Raw genomic sequence first — 13,814 nt, 5'->3', positions numbered from 1 at the left:
CGCTTTCGAAGATTGAAAATTCAATAAATCAAAAAAATCAAATTCATATTGGGGAAATTTGAAGACAACCTCATGACTTCTAATCAAACCATTTAATGGTTTAACCTTAACAAATCTGATCACAATTTTATTTCGAGTCAATTTTAACCTTAAGGTCATTCGCTTCTTCATTCAGGTTAGGAGTTTTCCTATAAAAATCTCTATTCCTGTGAGAAGGGTTGGGATTCGAACCCAGGTGAGCTGGGTACATGACATTCAATGTACAAATTCCGCTATGCCCAATCGAGTCTGACCTTATTTCGATGCGATAATTAGGTTGGTATAAACATATTTGATATCAAATATGCAGTAGTTTAGAACTTTCGCTATTCTAGTTACCTCATACACAGGATATTAAATTTTTAATTGCATTCTCAAAAAAATTTTACAAATCCGGGCCCCCTTCAGAACTCCGGACCCGGGGGAAAACACACCGGTCCCCCCCCCCCCCTTTCGGCGGCCCTGACAGCCATCCGTTTGCGCCAAGTAACCAAATACGAATGTTGATAGAAACAAGTCTGTAGCGGACCTATATTTTAAACTTTTCATCATTTAATTGTTCGGTTGGTGCACCATATTGACGGCTCTGGCCGAGATGAGCTGAAAATTTTCACCATTTTCGGTAGTTTTTGAAAGATTTTTTCAAACACAGTATTGTCGGTATTAATGCATGTTATACATACTCCAAATTTTAATACTACATTGCGGAACATATTTTCGATAAAATTGCCTTAAACCTTAAATCATTCTATTAAGTATGATGCAGGTTATTAACGTTCAAAATCTGACGCGAATGCCACATCCGATATTTTGAAACGGGCCCTCATATTGAAACCTTAGAAGTATTCTACTTCAATACCGCTCTATCAGTTGATTTATGGAACCACGGCAGTGAAGGAACTACGTGCGATAGATTGTAATTTCCACCAGCTCCACCTCGAAGCGAAGAAGTTCGTCATCGTGGCGCACTTTGTGTCGACCGGACACAATCGAGGACCCATGTACATGTTTCTAGCACTCCTGGAGAAAAGTTTCGTGTGACCAGTAGGTTCAGCAAATGTTGAACCTTGCCTTCCAAGGTAGCGAAATCTTCCCACGCCTTGGGTCGTGGTCGGTAGATGCAACCGATCAGACGGTCAAAAAATATTAGGCCAACAGGGACATCGTCATGAGGAAGCGGAAGTCAAGGCTAGCCGGGTCGCGTACGGCACGGCAAGCGACTGAAAGCGTTCGTCAAGGATCTTCCCTGCGAAGCGTAACGTGGTTGTGATCATGGACAACGAGACGAACTTGACGATTGACTGCAATGACAGGCAGGTTTTCGGCTATTTAACGTCCCCCATGAAGGTGGTTGAGCAGCGACGTAAAGTACATCTCCCACCAAAGTTCCCAGAGAAGGCTGTCTTGCATCTGACAATCAGTGAATAGGGGATGTCAACTTGTGGTCAACAGGGAGTTCTTACCGGTTGTTGCGGCATTCAATAAGAAACACCATTCGAAAGAGCGTTTGAAGATTCCTGTCGACCCCAAGACTGCCAACAGGAGAACAATTTTGTAACGAAAATCGAAAAGGAACTGATCTATAAGACGACCAGAATATGTTGAAGAATATGCCTACAGGAATCGCTGAAATTTTGTTTTGATATCTTTCGTTTTTTTTCCTATCCCTGCGAAAATTGTCTCTATTTTTAATGCAAGCGATAAGCAAAAATATAAAACCCAGCTTGTGTTTATACCTAGGAAAAAACTAATTTACTAATATAATAGAGCATGTTCAAATCTAAAAAATCTAGAATATGAAAATTATGATCTAAAAACTGCTTTCCTCAAGCGGGCTCTAGTTCCTAGTAACGATTCTTATGAATTTTGATGACATGTGATTGAGAGAATAATTTTGGCTGATTTTAAACTAAATAATACTCTGTTCTGTTAGAAATAAAGATGTAAAGTGTCGTGAAATGTAACTAGTTTCGACTATTCAGGTTTGCACCGCTGTTTGTCGGGAGGTATCACAACATTTTTTTCTCTAAAATCGAGGGCATGTAATAATCATCAAACCCTAATACGAGCCAGCTCGGCACGGGTTTTGATTTCTAACTTCAATCAAGAAATTTGCAGTTATCTTGTGAAATAACTAGCCGCATCCTGTTAACGATCCTGGTTTCATTTCAGTTTCGAAAGCGTAATAAACCTACCATTTATGGCGGTGAAACTAAGTATATAGAAGACTAGTAACATTTTGCTATCTTTCCACGGCTCCACAGCTCGAAGATTGATCACCATTCAGTCAATCGGCAGATGTAGTAATCCGCTTCGAAGAGCATCGTGTCGGTCTGGCACCAAATCCTAAACGCCCCCGCAATAGCATATTTTCCGCCATGCCAATCCAAAAGCTGGTCCAGGCAAAAGTGATGGGGTCTCTATTAGCTAGAAGTTCACCACCACCGTGCTGTGCTTGTGCCGGCAGTCTATCTGGAATATCTGCGAAAAAAAGAGGACATTTAATAAAGTACAAACGTCGAGCAAAGAGGAGGAAGAAGAAGAAGAAGACGAATGGCAACAAACTTTGATGATCCTCGGCGAAGGTTTTACGGGTTTGAAAAGATGGGATCGGTTTGGTTGGTGCCAGACACGGGGGAGGAAAGGGAAGTGAGTAAGCAACAAGCGAAGCAAAAAAAAACACCAAGCGAAGACGATATTGGCGCGGCTTAGCATAGTTTTATGTGACTTCGACCTCGGGCACATAGCTTCATATAGATAGGAAAACGAATCAGCCAAAAGGGTGGCCAAGCTGTGGTGGAGCGGGCAAGTGTGTTCCGCGTTGTGGTTATCGTTTTGCGCTGATGTTGCTTCTTTTTCTTGTTTACCGCGAAACGATTCTTCTTTACGATGAGTTTCCGCTGGTGCCGGTGCTGCTGCTGTTGCTGCTGCTACGGTTAACTAGGCGTCCTGGTTTAAATGTCAGGGCTGAATGCTGTGACTGGTAATCTGTTAGTAGATATCCGCTTATCCGGTTCCATGGTGTAATGGTTAGCACTTTGGACTCTGAATCCAACGATCCGAGTTCAAATCTCGGTGGAACCTTCGCGGATTTTTTGATCGATTATTTTTTGACAACTTTATTTCAGCAGCTAAAGTTATACTGCGAGTGAAATTCTTTATCAATGTAAAAAATGCTCTGTTTCTCAGCACTTAGTTACTGCTAGCGATAGAACCGCTTCTCAACTATTCTGACCTCTTTGCTAGATATCAGCCACAACGAAAACCACAAAATAAAAAGACGAAAAAAATCATCGGAGCGTTTTGCTGCTTCTGTGTTCATTGATATTCAATTCAAATTCATGCCCCCTTGAACAATTTAATGGATTTATTTTTGTTTTCTCAGCTACATTTATTCCTACGCTACGTTTTGTTACGCGATCGTTTCCTGTCTCCCCCCAAAAGCACGCATTTATTCATTTCATTATTGTTGTTATATATTTAATTATTTCTTTCGACTTTGCCACCTTTGTGAGTTTGTAGTTTTCAGCTCCTTCAGTTCCATTTCACCCTCTGGCCACCACGACTTGGCCCGCTTACCCATTTGCGTATATGTTTTACTCTATACACACAATTGTGAGGCAAAGGTTTCCGCATATCACTACATTAATAAGTCCAATGTTTCGTCGTCACGCAGCAGCGGTGCGGTAGTCTCCAGTCCAGGCATAATTATCGTCTGATGGGTTTCAGGAACTGCTGAAAATGGTTGAACAATTTAAGCAACAGTCGTTTGTGAGAATCGTTGCTTTCGTCTATCTTGCCCAAGTTCAAGTTGACCTCAAATGCTCTAGTTCAGTCGTGTAAGTTAGAATTATTTGAGGGCTTATAATTTGTTCCAATACACCCATTACTACATTACTTTCGCTTCAAAGTTAGGAGAACTTCAACATTGAATATCTAACTAAAATAGAATATATATACATAATAACATATTCGTTATGTTTTTACGGTGGGTTGATTAGACTCCAAGTACACGAATATTCAGAGCAAAAACCTATTTACTTTTGTTTCTCTTGTGTTTAACTTCTGGAAGCCGGCCACCAAAAGTGACTTGCTGTTTTCCTAAACTAGGGCAATTTGAGCTCCAAACAGCCGGCTGAGGGAGTATTTCTAAAACTCATCTGATATCTATAATCGATCGCGAATTGACAAATATATTTGCAGACTGCACCGAGCTCCACCCTCTCAAGCAAAACTTCGCCGAACATCCGATTCAAATGTGGTTTACAATATCACCTAGATGTCAAAGAAAAAGTTACAGGAAATGTTATGGGCCTATTGAAAAACTTATTATTATTGATGGAGAAACGCGAATAACCTCATGAAAAGGTCGTAATAAAACAAAAGAATTGTGTTGTTAAAACAAAATTTAAAATATCTCGAGAACTACCACATTTCAGAATTTTTTGTTATTAGCATTTTGATTTAAAATAGTTTTTAGATTCATATTCAAAAAGAAAATTGTATTTTTGACTGCAAAATACACTGAAAAAGAGTCTTTTACGTCTTTAAAACGATATACATTAGATTTTTGACATTTGATGATGGAGTAATCCGAATAACTTTTAAAAAGAGCGTAATCACACGAATTAACTGTTTTTGTTGGAACAAAATTCCAAATATCTCGAAAACTATCGCATTTTGGAAGATTTTGGTTAAATACATTTTGATTTAAAATGAGACTTCAGAATAATATTCTGTAATAAAATTACGCTTTGTATGTCAATTAGTATGAAATTTAAAAACATGTATAAAGTTATTGTTCGAAAAACTTTTTTACCGATAAGTTCTCCATCATACAATCACATTCAAAATGTTTCTTTTTTCTTGAGGTTTTTGTTGGCAAAATATAAAAAATTAGAAAAAACGGGTTTTTTTACAATTTAAATTTTTTACACAAATTTTTATTTCAGTGTATATTTTTTTTGTACATAAATATTCGTTCTCTGAAATTCGTTCTCAGATAATTTTGCTGTATAAAATACAGTAATAGAACAAAAAATTGACATTAATGCACGTAGAAATGTTTACGCCCTTTTAAAAATGTGCTCTTGTATCAGAATATTGCAATTATCAGAGAAAATAATGGAGATTTATAAACCGAACACAACTTCAAAGTTTCGTTCGAATCGACGAGGGTCATATTTTGTGGTCGGCCGGTTTCTCATGGAATCCCTCATCTTTCTAGTGGATTATTTCTCCTATATACAGTACGCTATCAGTGCACGAAAAAATATTGATCCCAAAATCGCGAATAAAGTGACATGATTTCAGGAACAATCACGTTTTTACGTTACGAAAACGGGTCCATGAACTATGTTCCATTTAACTCCGCTTTTATTAGTGAAGATACTTGTTTTTATTTTGTAAACTTCAGTAACGGTTTCCGCCAAACTATTATCAAATCGATTTTCTGTACATGAACTAGTTCACAACTTTATGAACATTATTCATATACCCAAAGGTTTTATTTATAGCTTTTGGAACACTATTCAGAGTCCGACTAAGCGAAGTAAATTGATTCATGTTTTGTTACTTCTTGAACAAGATCTGGTTTTCATGGTTGTGAAGTAGTTCACAAAATCAAAACATTTTCTCGTGAACTATTTCACGAAACCCGGAATATTATTTAAAGATCTTTTCAATCATCGTGAACTAGTGCATGTTCTCTAATGTTATTTCACAAAAATATTTAGTTCGCGGGTATCGATTACTGATACACACCCATGCACTGCTAGGCCGCATGCAAAACTGTCTCAGACATCACTTCGTTAAAAGTTTAATTATTTCTTTTAACAATGCCGTATTGACATACAATCTTCTACAAAGTTATAGACAATTAAATTATCTTTCTTATTGTCACTTACAGTAAGGAAACGATGCATAAAGTGCCGGCTGGCGGTGAAAATGTGAGGTAGTGGTTTTTCTGCATTGTCTAAAAATCCCATACAAATTTCCGGAGCGTTGGTCCGGCAGCTAAACTTGTCTGATTGCCTTCAAATTTGGAGCAAGTACTCCTGGTGGGCCTAGAAATCGAGTCAGGGGAGGGCCGATAGGGGTCATTTTTTCTTGTCATTCTAGTTCCCGTGCAATAGTTCACAAAATCATAAAATACCGTTGATGTTTTCGTGAACTGGTTTAAGATTCAAATCATATTGCTACGTTACTCCGAGTAAAAAAATCAAACACGATACTCGTGAATATCGCGAAACCCCCTGGAATCGTGCTACACTACCATAAAAATCTGATTGTAAACTCATGAAAAAATATCACGTGATGAAAAATAACGAAATCCACAAATATGCTCCTGAAATTATGAACAACGTTTTAAGTGATATACTACAAACCAGTGCATCCCCAAAGCATGAACAAGAATCATAACAAAAACTAAACATGTCCAGGGAACAACCACAGTAACCCAACCAAACATTGCAATGTAACGCCAGGTACAGTTTTGCGCGAACTAGTTTTTTGAAAACATACATAGTTACATGAATACGAGGTTTATTATCCATAATTTCAGGAACTTGGTCACGATTTTCGTAAATCCTTCAGTTCACGAAACCGTGATTTTAGTTCATGAATTCATGAACGGATTTTTTACGTGTGGATCCACAACAAAGTGCGTTGCGTTGCATTGTGACGATGGTTTTGGTGGATTTCACACTGACTTAATCATGATTGACTGCTGATTATTTAATGTGAGCTGCTTAGGAAATGGTAGGTAGGAATTCATACCAATCCGACCCATTCATACGTCTCCCAACCTTTGAACGGAACGGATCGTTATATTTCACAGTGGTGTTCGTTGTGTAAATTTCAGTGATTCAAGGTCATCCTTTGTTCGTTCGTTAGCTGCCATTCTGCTGGTGCCGGCAGTAAATCCAGTACATTGTTTTCGCTGGTGCGGAACAATCGACGTTGTTTGCAGATAAGTTTTGCTTTATTTTTTTCCTCGTTTGCTTTCTTTCCTTTTCCCTACTTTTACTCTACCTTGTAATCAAATAATAAGACACATTCCCGTTTATATAACGCTCTGCCCTCGTGCTTAAATGGCCGAGGGCGAAATACCATCTGATGTAATCATGGAAGTCCCTGATCCCCCTAATACTCGCATTGCTCCCCGTATAAAGCAGTACCCAGAAGGTTCCTCTGGGCCATGGGTGGTATATTTTCGGACCGGAGAGAAACCGGTTAATATTTTAAAACTTTCTCGAGATCTGACTGCCAATTACCCGGCCGTAACTCAGATAACACGTGTTCGGGCAAACAAGATACGTGTTCTAGTGAATGATCTCGGCCAGGCAAACGCGATTGCTTGCTGTGAGCGCTTTACGCGGGAATTTAAAGCATACGTGCCTTGTGTGGCCTGTGAAATCGATGGGGTAGTGTCCGAACCGGGCCTGAAATGCGAAGAACTGTTGGAGCACGGGGTTGGCTGCTTTAAGGACCCCTCTCTTGAACAGATTAAGATCTTAGAATGCAAACAATTGTATACCGCAAACACCGAGGGAGGTAAGACTACCTACTCTCTATCAGGCTCGATTCGGGTGACATTCGCCGGGTCCTCTCTTCCCAACTACATCCTCCTTGACAAGGTTCGCCTACCAGTTCGCCTGTTCGTACCGCGGGTCATGAACTGCAGCAATTGCAAGCAGTTGGGCCACACAGCCACATATTGTGGAAATAAGAAACGATGCGGCAAATGCGAAGGAGAGCATGAGGATGACTCTTGCGACAAAGAAACTGAAAAGTGTATTTGCTGCGGGGGCCCTTCACATGCTCTTAAATCATGCCCTGCGTACAAGCAGCGCGGGGATAAAATTAAGCGCTCCCTTAAGGAACGCTCAAGGCGTTCTTATGCAGAAATGCTAAAGAATGCTTCGCCATCTGTCCTGTCCGAAAATCCCTATGCTGGTTTGGCTAACGTTGAGCAAGAATCTGACGACCCACGAGAGGGAACATCTTTGGTTAACCCAGGGGAATCCAGGAAGAGGAGAAATCCAGCCTCCCCTACATTGCCCCGTAAGGGTGCCAAGGTGTCGTCCACTCAGAGTGCGCCATCTACAACCAATAAATCCAACGGAAGTGATGCACAAAAGCCGAAGCAATTTGCTCCAGGACTTGGAAATATTAATTCTAACAAGGAGTACCCACCACTTCCAGGGACATCCAAAACCCCAAGTGTCCCCTTTTTTCAAACAGATACTCAGTCCAGTAGCGGACTAATGAAATTTTCTGACATAGTGGACTTAATTTTCACAGCTTTCAATGTTACTGATCCTCTTAAAAGCCTTCTGATACGTTTTCTCCCAATAGTGCAAACATTTTTGAAGCAGTTGACTACTAAATGGCCCCTCCTTGCAGCGATCGTATCCTTCGATGGCTAAGTCATCGAACGAGGTCACCGATTCGATCACTGTTCTACAGTGGAATAGCAGAAGTATCCTCCCGAAAATCGATTCCTTTAAATTTTTACTAAATAGTTTAAAATGTGATGCTTTCGCATTATGTGAAACTTGGTTAACTTCCGATATAAATCTCAACTTCCACGACTTTAATATAATTCGTCTGGATCGAGAAAACCCCTATGGAGGAGTACTTTTGGGGATCAAAAAGTGCTATTCTTTCAACCGAATTAACCTCCCTTCGACACCAGGCATTGAAATTGTCGCTTGTCAAGTTTTAATCAAAGGTAAAGACCTTTGCATTGCTTCCATCTACATTCCTCCTAGAGCCTCGGTAGGGCACCGAACGCTTTGTAATATCACGGAATCCTTACCGGCACCGCGGCTAGTTCTGGGAGACTTTAACTCGCACGGTACGGTATGGGGCTGTCTTCATGATGATAATAGATCAACATTAATCCAAGATCTTTGCGATAATTTCAACATGACCATCTTAAACACGGGAGAAATGACGCGGATTCCTACACCACCAGCACGCGCAAGCGCGTTGGATTTGTCGCTTTGCTCGACATCGCTACAGTTAGATTGCATGTGGAAGGTGATCCATGATCCCCACGGTAGCGACCATTTGCCTATCGTGATTTCAATTGCTAACGGTTCAAGACCATCGGAAACAATCAATGTCTCATATGACCTCACACGGCACATTGATTGGAAGAGTTACGCGACCGCGATATCCGTTAAAATCGAATCCACTCAAGAACTTCCTCCGGAGGAAGAGTACAGGTTTTTGGCTGGCTTGATTCTCGACAGTGCGAATCAAGCTCAGACTAAACCAGTACCCAGCGCGAATACCCATGGACGGTCTCCCACCCTGTGGTGGGATAAAGAGTGCTCAGAGCTGTACGCGGAAAAGTCCACTGCATATAAGGCCTTCCGGGAAGACGGGTTACCCGCTAGCTATCTACAGTACGCGTCGTTAGAAAGGCGAATGAAGAGTCTAATGAAAGCCAAAAAACGCAGTTATTGGCGCCGGTTCGTCGACGGGTTAACGAGAGAAACAGCGATGAGCACTCTTTGGGGTACGGCTCGACGTATGCGTAACCGTAATAGTACCAACGAGAATGTGGAATATTCAAACCGTTGGATATTCGCTTTCGCCAAGAAGATCTGTCCGGACTCTGTCCCGGTACAGAAAACGTGCCGCGCCGCGTCTCCTCACGATACCGCGAACGAAACACCGTTTTCAATGGTGGAGTTCTCACTTGCTCTCTTATCGTGCAACAATAACGCCCCAGGGTTAGACAGAATCAAATTCAACTTGCTGAAGAATCTGCCTGACACAGCAAAAAGGCGCTTGTTGAATTTATTTAACAAGTTTCTTGAGGGTAACATTGTCCCTTATGAATGGAGGCAAGTGAAGGTCATCGCCATCCAAAAACCAGGAAAACCAGCCTCCGACCACAACTCGTATCGGCCGATTGCAATGCTGTCCTGTATTCGGAAGTTATTCGAGAAAATGATCTTGTTCCGCCTCGACAATTGGGTTGAAGCAAATGGCTTACTGTCAGATACACAATTTGGCTTCCGCAAAGGCAAAGGGACGAACGATTGCCTTGCGTTGCTTTCTACAGAAATCCAAATGGCCTATGCTAACAAAGAGCAGATGGCATCAGTCTTCTTGGATATTAAGGGGGCTTTTGACTCAGTTTCTATCAACATTCTGTCAGAGAAGCTGCACCAGCATGGTCTTTCGCCAATTTTAAATAACTTTTTGCTAAACCTGTTGTCTGAAAAGCACATGCACTTTTCGCATGGCGATTTAACAACATCGCGATTTAGCTACATGGGTCTTCCCCAGGGCTCATGTCTAAGCCCCCTGCTCTACAATTTCTACGTGAACGACATTGACGATTGTCTTGCCAATTCATGCACGCTAAGGCAACTTGCAGACGACGGGGTGGTCTCTGTTACAGGGCCCAAAGCTGCCGACTTGCAAGGACCATTACAAAATACCTTGGACAATTTGTCTGCTTGGGCTCTTCAGCTGGGTATTGAGTTCTCCACGGAGAAAACTGAGTTGGTTGTTTTTTCTAGGAAGCGTGAGCCGGCGCAACTCCAGCTTTTATTGATGGGTGCAACGATCAACCAGGTTTTCACATTTAAATATCTCGGGGTCTGGTTCGACTCTAAAGGTACCTGGGGATGTCACATTAGGTATCTGAAACAGAAATGCCAACAAAGGATAAATTTTCTCCGAACAATAACTGGAACATGGTGGGGTGCTCACCCAGGAGACCTGATCAGGTTGTACCAAACAACGATATTGTCGGTGATGGAGTACGGGTGTTTCTGTTTCCGCTCCGCTGCGAACATACACTTCATCAAACTGGAGAGAATCCAGTATCGTTGCTTGCGCATTGCCTTGGGTTGCATGCACTCGACCCATACGATGAGTCTCGAAGTGCTGGCGGGCGTTCTTCCGCTAAAAAATCGATTTTGGGAACTCTCATATCGATTGCTCATCCGATGCGACATTCTGAACCCGTTGGTAATTCAAAATTTCGAGAGGCTCGTCGAGCTTAATTCTCAAACCCGTTTTATGTCCTTGTACTTCGACTACATGGCACAGAGCATCAATCCTTCTTCGTACAATCCCAACCGTGTCCGTTTCCTAGATACTTCTGATTGTACTGTATTCTTCGACACATCCATGAAGGAAGAGATTCGTGGAATCCCGGACCATATACGCCCGCAGGTGATCCCCAATATATTTTATAATAAATTCCGAGAAGTCGACTGCGACAAAATGTTCTACACTGACGGATCAAATCTCGATGGGTCCACTGGCTTCGGTATCTTCAACAATACTATCACCGCTTCATTCAAGCTCAATGATCCCGCTTCAGTTTACGTCGCAGAGTTAGCTGCAATTCAGTACACCCTTGGGATCATCGACACTCTGCCCACAGATCACTACTTCATCATTTCGGACAGCCTCAGCTCTATCGAGGCTCTTCGTGCGGTGAAGCCTAAAAAGCAACTCCCGTATTTTCTGGGGATGATACAGGAGTCCTTGTGTACGTTATCTGAAAAATCTTATCAGATTACCTTTGTTTGGGTCCCCTCTCATTGTTCTATCCCGGGCAATGAAAAGGCCGACTCATTAGCAAAGGTGGGCGCATTAAATGGTGACATATACGAAAGACCAATCTGCTTCAACGAATTTTTTAGTATTTGTCATCAGAGGACGCTCAACAGTTGGCAAACCGCGTGGAGCAATGGGGAACTTGGACGATGGCTACATTCGATTATCCCAAAGGTATCAACGAAGCCTTGGTTCGGGGGGATGGATGTGGGTCGGGATTTTATTCGCGTAATGTCCCGACTTATGTCCAATCACTACACCATGGATGCGCATTTGCGGCGTATTGGGCTTGCGGAGAGTAGTCTGTGCGCTTGTGACGAGGGCTATCACGACATCGAACACGTTGTCTGGGTATGCGCCGGGTATTGTGACGCCAGGTCTCAGTTAAAGGAATCCCTTCGGGCCCGAGGTAGACCACCCAATGTCCCAGTCCGAGATATACTGGCAAATCGTGATTTCCCCTATATGTCCCTTATTTATACCTTCATAAAAACGATAAATATCCCAATTTAGCCCCTCTCTTTTATTTCTCGTTTTTAGAGTTTCCTCCTGCCTTGTGGAACCGATCAGCTCCAGAGTGCCACTATGTAACCGCCGTCGCCCTTACCACTACGCCTGCATAGAAGGAAACTGAAGCGAGAGCGACTCGAGGTCCGATGACTTTTGAAGGATTCCCCGCGGGTCCGAAGAATACCATCCGCCAATCCGGTACTCGACGACTTACTAGACTGAGGCGCAAATTTGTTTCGCTGATCCCCCTTACCCCCCCCCCCCCCCCCCCCTTTGAGCGAAAGTTGCAAGTTTTGCTCTTCTTTCCCTGTCTCTCCCCTGTCCTTGACACAACTGCTGCTACACAGATGCGGAAATAAGCCACCCTCTGAATATCTTGACCAAGCATAAGTTTTAGTTAAAAAATTCAAATTAGTATTCTGTATTCCTAGTTTTAAGATAGCTATAATTTTTACTCTTTATTGAAACTCTTGTCCTCCATCTTGTAAATAGAATTGAATTCCTAGTTTTAAGATTTCTGTGAAGTTTCTCATAAATATTTGTTCCCCCTTTTGGGTACTAAACTATATTGTTAGTTTTAAGATAACCGTAAAATATTTCGTAAAATACTATTACTCCCCCTCTTGTATATCAAAGTGAATCCCTTGTTTTAAATTTTTTCATGAAAAAATCTTTTGGCCCTCTCTTGTATATTGAATCTTATTTCTAGTCTTAAGATGGCTGTAAATTTTTTTTTCCTTTGTAAAAAAAATATTTCAACATTGTAACCTCCTAGTTTTAAGATATCCAAAATGTAAAAACATAAGCATTTGGCACCGCCAAGCTAACGCATTTGTGCCTATCAAATAAACGAAATGAATAAAAAAAAAATCCGACCCATTGTAAAACCTCAACAGCATGATAGCCATCATTGCCAGCCGCCCCCAGCTCCATCGTTCACGGGGAAGGATAAAGGATAAAGTAGACGGGAAGTGTTGATATTCCAGAAAACTTTTAATCAGAGCATAGTAAAGTGATTTTATTGCGAAGTCTCAAGTTGCATATCGAGTTGATGCTTTCCATATTTCTATTGTGTACACTGTATTCATACCATCCTGGAGCAAACAAGCGTCCGAAACTAATAATTTAGCATTTATACACGTCGACTTCCATTCCACTTAGCATGCACCAATCTTGAATTATATAGATATCTTCTTGATGCACTACGGCGGCAGCAGCGATAGTTCGGAAGATTTTGAGATCGTTCGCATATCATTTTCTCACGCATGATACAACTACAGATACCGTTAATGAATAATATAAAAATAAGCGGGCCCAGTTGACTGCCTCGAGGGACACCTGTAGGTGTTCGTAAAGTGCTTAAGCGCGCGTTTTCCATACTATGCATGTGGACCGATCGGAAGGATAAGACAGCAATCAATTAGTCATCCAGGTACGAAACGGCAGGAAACAACATTACGACTGTTTCGCCAAGCTTATTACAACACGTTAAATCGGTCCAGTTGAGAGTGGCAATCAGTGCTCAGATTTCTTCAAAGCTGCAATGGTTAAAGTGAAAATCAAGGCCGTCAATCGAGTGAAATGAACGATCCCCAGTTCAGGTACGTACATCTAGCGGCAGGACAAACGGTTTGTGCTGGGGATCGGCTTTAACAATGGCAGCCGGAGGT

The 13,814-nt window shown here is 41.7% G+C and overlaps 1 non-coding gene across 1 annotated transcript; it reads left to right on the top strand.

Annotated features, from left to right (window-relative positions):
- Positions 1 to 3,051: 3,051 nt before the first annotated feature.
- On the top strand, positions 3,052 to 3,123 carry Trnaq-cug (transfer RNA glutamine (anticodon CUG)). Its single transcript has one exon. It is a non-coding gene; the product is annotated as a tRNA-Gln (tRNA).
- Positions 3,124 to 13,814: the final 10,691 nt, after the last annotated feature.

This window comes from Topomyia yanbarensis, chromosome 3 (assembly GCF_030247195.1).
Source record: "Topomyia yanbarensis strain Yona2022 chromosome 3, ASM3024719v1, whole genome shotgun sequence".
Taxonomy (NCBI): domain Eukaryota; kingdom Metazoa; phylum Arthropoda; class Insecta; order Diptera; family Culicidae; genus Topomyia; species Topomyia yanbarensis.
The sequence above is the reverse complement of the archived record's forward strand: the minus strand, read 5'-3'. Positions and strand labels throughout refer to the sequence as shown.